This window comes from Phyllostomus discolor, chromosome 5 (genome assembly GCF_004126475.2).
Source record: "Phyllostomus discolor isolate MPI-MPIP mPhyDis1 chromosome 5, mPhyDis1.pri.v3, whole genome shotgun sequence".
Taxonomy (NCBI): domain Eukaryota; kingdom Metazoa; phylum Chordata; class Mammalia; order Chiroptera; family Phyllostomidae; genus Phyllostomus; species Phyllostomus discolor.
The window spans coordinates 84,588,479-84,596,615 of record NC_040907.2 but is presented as its reverse complement, the minus strand read 5'-3'; positions in this window follow the sequence as shown (position 1 = coordinate 84,596,615).

The following is an 8,137-nucleotide window of genomic DNA, read 5'->3' as shown; positions in this document are numbered from 1 at the left end:
ATCCCTTCAACTTTTCCCCCATTCCCCCAGACGGCCCTTCCAGCTGGTCGCCATCCCAATGTTCTCCATATCTGTGATTCTGTTTCTGTTCTGCTTGTTTGCTTAGTTTGTTCTTTAGATTCAATTGTTGATAGTTATGTATTTATTGCCATTTTAATTTTCATAGTTTTCACCTTCCTTTTCTTAAATAAGTCCCTTTAACATTTCACGTAATACTGGTTTGAAGATGATGAACCCCTTTACCTTTACCTTGTTTGGGAAGCACTTTATCTGCCCTTTGATTCTAAACGCTAGCTTTGTAGGATAGAATAATCTGGGTTGTAGGTCCTTGCTTTTCATCACTTTGAATACTTCTTGTCAATTCTTTATAGCCTATAAAGTTTCTTTTGAGAAATCAGCCGATGGTCTTATGAAACTCTTTTGTAGGTAATTATCTACTTTTCACTTGTTGCTTTTAAGAGTCTCTCTTTATCTTCTTTAACCTTTTCATTTTGATGTGTCTTATTGTGGTCTTCTTTGTGTCCATCTTGTTTGGGACTCTCTGTGCTTCCTGGACTTGTATATCTATTTCCTTAACCAAATTATGGAAGTTTTCTTTTATTATTTTTCTAATAGGTTTCCTATTTCTTGCTCTTTCTCTTCTCCTTCTGGCACCCCTATAATGCGAATGTTGGAACATTTGAAGTTTCTTCTGAGACTACTTACTCTATCCGCAATTTGGGGGATTCTTTTTTCTTCTTGCTGTACTGATTTCATGTCTTTTGCTTCCTTATGTTTCAAATCATTGACTTGATTCTCAGCTTTATCCATTCTGCTGTTGATTATCTGCCAATTGGTCTTTATTTCAATTAGTGTCTACTTAATTTCTGATTGTATTACTTTTATGCTGTTGAAGTACCCACTGAGTTCCTTGAGCATTCTTATAACCAGTGTTTTGAACTCTGCATCTGATAGATTGCTTATCTCCATTTTGTTTAGTTCTTTTTCTGAAGTTTTGTTTTGTTCTTTTATTTGAGCCACATTTCTTTGTCTCCTCTTTTTGGCACCCTCTCTGTGTTTGTTTCTGTGCATTAGGTAGAGCTGCTTTGACTCCTTGTCCTGGTAGTGTGGCCTAATATAGTAGGTGTCCTGTAGGGTCCAGTGGCACAGCCTTCCCTATCTCCCAAGCTGGGTACTTGAGGTTCGCCCTCTGTGTGGGCTGAGTATTCCCCCCTCTTCTAATTGTCTTGATTGCTGTTAGCAGCTCAATGGGAGGGTTTCATCCAGGCCAGACATCTGGTGGGACTGACTCTTACCCCCGGCCAGCAATCACCTCCCTCCGTGGCTTCTGGAGGTGATTGGGTGGTCGTTCTCCAATGTGGTCTGTAATTGTCTGCTGGGTGCCTAGACTCTGGGCATACACGAGTGGTACAAGCCGTAGTCAGCCACCATCTATGTTCTGTCTTGAGTCCCTTGGCATAAGCTATAAAGTGATCTGCAGATAGTGCTGGGTCTGGGGCCACTCAGTGAGAGGTATAGGGGCTGGTTTTAGGTGTTGCTTGTTTGAATGGATTTAGGAAGGTCTGAAGCCTGTGCCTAGCCAAGCCATTCATATGAAAAGCCACTGTTACCAGCTTGGGTGGGCCTGTAAGTTGGATGGGGCAGGGTCATCAGGGTGGAGTTAACCATGTGAGCCAGGTTGATGAAGCCTCAGGTATGGTGCCATCACACTGTGGTTCTGTGTGGGGGAGGACTCAGAAAAGGAACAAAGTCCACTGTCTGCAGTTCTGCATAGGAGACAGCTGTTTCTCAGCTCTAGCCCTGATGCCAAACATTTCAGTTCCTCCTCATATACCACTGGTACCCTTCAAGGTGCTGTCCTGGTGCTGGAGCCCAGAAGTAGTGATCATAAGTCCATGTGCAGGGCCCTCCAAGAGGAGAAAACTGAGAATCCCACAGTTTCTTCTGTTGACCCAAACCCCACTGGTTTTTACAGCCAGAAGTGATGGGGACTTATCTTCCTATCACTGTCACCCTGGGTAGTATGGTCTGGTGTGGGGCTGTGACCCCTCACTCCTGAGATATCCCTCTGTTTTATATCCTCCACATGTGGGTTAGGGACCAGCTCATTTCACATCTCCATGTCTTCACTTCTCCACCCCTCCTACCTATCTGGATGAGTATGGTTTCTGTAATTCCTTATTTATAGGAGTTCCATAAAACTCAATATTCTGATAGTTCTGAGTTATATTTGTTCTGTAGTTTAGCTGAGTTTTGCTGAGGTTGTCTAGAAGGTGAGCTGTATTTACCTATGCCTCCATCTTGAACAGAAGTCACATCACTGGAATCTTGATAGGAATCCTGTTGAATCTACAGGTTGCTTTGGGAGCATACTAATGATGTCAATTCTTCCCATCCATGAACAATGTATGTGCTTCCACTTATTTGTACCTTCTTCACTTTCTTTCTTCAGTGTCTTATAATTTTCTGAGTATCGGTCTTTTACATCCTTGGTTAGGCTTATTCCTAGGTATTTTATTCTTTTTGAAGCAACTGTGAATAGGATTGTTTTTTAATTTCCCTTTCTGTTAGTTTTTTATTGGCATATAAAATGCAACTGATTTTTGGATATTAATTTTGTATCCTGCTACTTTGCTGAATCCATTTATCAGTCCTAGTAGTTTCTTGGTGGAATGTTTGGGATTTTTTATGTACAGTATCTCTCTTCTGCAAATAAAGACAGTTTTACTACTTCCTTTCCAATTTGGATGCCTTTTATTTCTTCTTCTTGTCTGATTGCTGTGGCTATGTTGAGTAAGAGAGGTGAAAATGAATATCCCTGACTTGTTCCCAGTTTTAGGGGGAATGCTTGTAGTTTTTGCCCATTGAGTATGATGCTGGTAGTAGGTTTGTCATATATGGCATTTATTATGTTTAGGTATATTCCCACTATTCCCACTTTGCTGAGAATTTATATCAGAAATGATGCTGAATTTTATCAAATGCTTTATTTGCATCTATTGATATCATCATGTGGTTTTCTTTTCATTTTGTTTATGTGGTGAATCATATTTATTGATTTGTGAATGTTTTACCAACCTTGCATTCCTGGAGTAAATCCTGGTTGATCAAGGTTTGTGATCTTTTTGATGTATTACTGTATTTGGTTTGCTAATATTTTGTTGAGGATTTTAGCATTTATGTTCATCAAAGATATTGGCCTATAATTACCTCTTTTGTAGGGTTTTTATCTGGTTTTGGAATTAGAATATTGCTGGCCTTGTAAAATGAGCTTTGGAGGCTTTTATCCTCTTGAATTTTTTGAAATCGTTTGGTAGGTATTAGTTCTTCTCAGAATGTTTGGTAAAATTCACCTGTGAAGCCATTCATCCAGGGCTTTTGTTTGTTGAGGATTTTTTGATTACTGCTTCAATTTCACTGGCTATAACCTTCCTACTCAGATTCTCTGATTCCTTCTGATTTTGTTTTGAAAGATTGTATGTTTCTAGGAATTTATCCTTTCTTCCAGATTGTCCAATATTTTGGCATATACTGGTAGTTCATAATATTTCTTACAATCCTTTGTATTTCTTTAGTGTCAGTTTTTATTTCTCCTCTTTCATTTCTGATTTTATTTATTTGGGTCTTTTCTCAGTTTTTCTTGATAAGTCTGGTTAAAGATTTGTCAATCTTGTTTATCTTTAAAGAGCCAGCTCTAGGATTCATTGATCTTTTGTATTTGTTTAAACTCTATCTTACTTATTTCTAATCTGATTTTTATTACCTTCCTTCTAGTCACTTTGGGCTTCATTTCTCATTATTTTTCAAGTTCCTTTTAAATGTAAAGTGAGATTGTTTATTTGATTTTTTTTTCTGATAAGCCTGAAATAATAGGATTATAATACTACGAATTTCCCTCTTAGGATTGCTTTTCCAGTGTCCCACAGATTTTGGATTGTTGTGTACTCACTTTCATTTGTTCCAAGGTATCTTTTGATTTCTTCCTTCATTTCCTTATTGACCCATTCATTGTTTGATAACATGTGATTAAGCTTCCATGTCTTTATGTATTTTTCAGAGTTCTTCTTGTGATTGATCTAGTTTCAGAGCACTATGGTCAGAAAGAAGTTGCTTGATATGATTTCAATCTTCTTACATGTATTGTGACTTGTTTTGTGTCCTAAAATGTGGTCTATCCTAGAAAATGTTCCATGTGCATTTGAAAAGTATGTATATTGTGCTTATTGGGGATAAAATCCTCTGAAGATATTAATTAAATCCATTTGGTCTAGTGTGTCATTTAAGGCTGCTGTCTCCTTGTTGATTTCCTGTCTGGAAGATCTATCCATTGAAGTCAATGGGGTGTTAAAATCCCCTACTATGACTGTATTTGTGTCAATCTCTCCCTTTATGTCCATCAAGATTTACTTTACATATTTAGGTGCTCCTATGGTATGTGCATAAATGTTTACAAGAGTTATATTATTTTGTTAGATTGTTCCCTTTATCATTATGTAGTACTTTTCTTTGTCTCTTACTGTGGCCTTGGTTTTAAACTCTATTTTTTGGATATAAGTATTGTTACCCCACCTTTACTTTTCCTTTCCATTTACATGAAATATCTGTTTCATCTCTTTACTTTTAGTCTCTGTGTGTCTTCCCATCTGAGGTGGGTCTCTTGGAGGCAGAACATATGGGTCTTGTTTCCTACTCCATTCAGCTACCTTCTGTCTTTTGGTTGAGCATGTAAACCATTTACATTTAAGGTGAGCATTGATGGATGTGTATTTATTGACATTTTATTTTTAAACTATTTACCTCATTTTTTTCTTTTTCTTTTTCTTCTTCTTCTTCTTCTTATTCTTAAAGCAAGCTCTTTAACATGTGTCACAGTACTGGTTAAATATTAACAAAATCCTTCAGTTTTTTCTTGTCTGAGAAGCTCTTTATTTCTCCTTCACTTTTAAATGATAGCTTCATTAGGTAAAGTAGCCTTGGTTGTAGGTCCTTGCTTTTCATCACCTTGAGTATTTCCTGCCACTCCCTTCTGACCTGAAATGTTTCTGTTGAGAAATCAAATGATAGTCCAGTTGAAGCTCCCTTGTATGTAACTACCTGCTTTTCTCTTGTGGCTTTAAGCTTTGCCATTTTAATTATGATGTCTTGGTGTACTCTTCTTTGGGTTCATCTTGTTTGGGACTATATGAGCTTTCTGGACTTGTGTGTCTTTTTCCTTCACCAGATTAGGGAAGTTTTTGGTCATTATTTCTTCAAATAGGTTCTCAGTAACTTGCTCACTCTCCTCTCCTGCTATTCCCATGATGTGGATGTTATTATGTTTCATGTTGTCCAAAGTTTTCTTAAGCTTCCCTCATTTATAATATTTTTGCTGTTCTGCTTGGGTGTTTTTTACTACCTTGTCTTCCAAATCACTGATTTAGTCTTCTGCTTTATCTAACCTACCATTTATTTCTTCCAGTGTATTATTGATTTCACATATTGCATTGTTTATTTCTGACTTGTCCTTTTTAATTGTTCCTATATTTTTTCATGTTGAGAGTATCATTATAATTATTACTCTAAACTGTATATCTGATAAATTGCTTGCCTCCATTTTATTTAGTTCTTCTAAAGAATTCTCTTGTTCTTTCATTTGTGGCCTGTTTTCTTGTCTTCCCATTTTGGCTGCTTTTTTTGTATTTGTTTCTATATATTAGGTAGGTCTACAGAGACTTTGGTGCAGACCTCTATCAGATGCTGCTGTGACTGGCCCTGGGAAACCTGTTTGGTGCTATCAGAATCCACAGCAAGTGGCTCCCTCTGCTGGGTCTGTTTGTGTGAAGAAAGAACCAGGCTAGCTTTTACCAGCGCCAGGCCTGTGGAGGGTCAGCTAAAGTCTCAGAGCTCCCAGAGATCTGCCTTTGCCTGAAGGCTTTGTCTCTGAAGTAGCCTTCAGCTGTTCTCCTCAGCAGCGGGGCTTAAGCTCCACAATGTGGGGCAGTGTAATTCCTGCATGTGCAGCTATTGCTCCCCCTCCGGCTCAAGCCACATGAAGTGGAGTGCTCTGCCTGAGAAATATGGCCTCTTCAGTATGGGGAATGACTCAGCACAGGGATCCTGGTGCCTGTTCTTTTAGTTCTCTCCTCAGAGCCACTAACCCCAGACTCTTCTCACATATCTCCAGTACACTCCTCTCTGTGTCTCTAGCCATCTCTCTCTTGTGGACATAAACCCTGCTGCTTTTCACAGCCAGATGTTTTTGGGTTCCTTTCATGGTTCTGGAACTATAGTCTGGGAAGCCCAGCTAGGGGGTTAGATCCCACACTTCTCAAGGGAAACCCCCATCCCCTGAAATGTCCCTCCAGATCTTCAGCTGCTGCCAGTGGGAGGCCAGCCAACCCTTTCACACCTTCTCTGCACTCCCTACCAGTCTTGTTATAGTGAGGTGATTTCTTCTGTCTGTCCTTGCTTATAAGGCTTCTCTCCAGCTAGTGTTTAGTTGGTTATTAGGATGATTTTTCTTTAGTTGTAATTTCACTTTGGTTCTTGGAGTAGGTTAGTGTATCTCCCACTTAATCCTCCACCATCTTGGGTCTCCTATCCTTTTTTTTTAATCCTCATCCAAGGATGTTTTTTTCATTGCTTTTTTAGAGAGAGAGCAAGGGAGGGAGATAAGCATCAATTGTTTGCCTCCTGTACATGCAGACCAGGAATCTAACCCATATTCTCATATATGACCTGACTACGAATCAAACCCTCAACCTTTCAGTTATGGGACAGCACTCCAACCAACTGACACACCAGCCAGAGCAGATCCAGCTTTTCTTTTTTCCTTTCCTTTTCTTTTATCTTTCAAATTCCCTAACTTCCTCTATCTTTTCTTTTGAAGTTAAAGTTTTATTTTCTTTTGTTTATTTCTTTTTCACTTGCTCTAATTTCCTCCTTTTTTTTCTTTTGGAATTAATGTAAATTCTTGCTACTGAGAAGTCCAGAATTTTTCAACTTTAAGGTAGAGTAATGCTGCTCAGCTTAGCAGGTCTGCAGGTAAAATTCAACTTATATTATATTCTAAAATTTAGGGCTTATAGAAAGAAGATTCATAATTTTTTTCTCCAATGTGGAAGAAAGTAGAAATGTGAAATGTATTAAAACTAAAGGACCTAAACACTGTAACATATATAAAGTATCAACTATTATAATTACATATTTGACCATATATTCTGACTTTGAGAACTAAATACTAGCATGCATATACTATAAACAATTATATTTTGACCCACCATAAAAGAAGTAAATGACAAAGTAATCTGTTGAAGTATGTAACTTCTTTTCTATAAGTACTAGGTATGGTGAACTAGTTAGATTCAGGACGTAGGACCATTTATTTCACTCTGCAGCTTATTGTCTAGTTTACAATGTATCTTAAAACGTTGATCTGAATTAAACTGAAGGAGTAAATCCTTGATCAAATTAAAATATGTAGCTGTTGGAGTAGACTTCTGCCTCCTGTGTGCCTCCCTTGAATTTTGGGAGTGTCATAGGGCAAGACTCATCTCCCCTCCTGGGGCATGTGTTAGTTGAGTGTTTTTCTTTTGTCCAACAGATTGCAGTATTCTGAAGGCAATGATCATGTTCCCTACTTCTTGGTATCCTCCATTGGGCTACATGGCTAAGCAGAGTGCTCCGTAATAAGAGATAATCAGGAAATTTTTGTTGAATTGAAAAAAATAAAGTGAAACAATTAAAAATAATTGTTGAGGGCCATGCCTTGTTTTACAATACTGGAATGTAGCCATTGGTGGTAGAACCCTGGCTGTGTTCTCAGCAGCCCAAGCCTGGATTTTAAGGAAGCATACTCCTGAAGCGATGAAATGCTTCTGAGAATTCCTGTAATCTTTGAGTAATTTGAACCAGAGCATAGGAACTTGATTCTGGTCCTTGTTTTCTTATCACCTATCACTTATCATTGTGAACATTGATGAAATTACTGTGCAAACAGAGCTTATATATACACTGTATAATGGGTAATTAACAAAACCAACTCAATTTGTAATGGCTGTTATGATCAGAACAGCTAACATGATCAACCAGAATGGATTTTAGAGAGTCGCTTTCCTTTTTCCAGAAACAAAAATGCATTCTTGGGCAAAAGGAATGT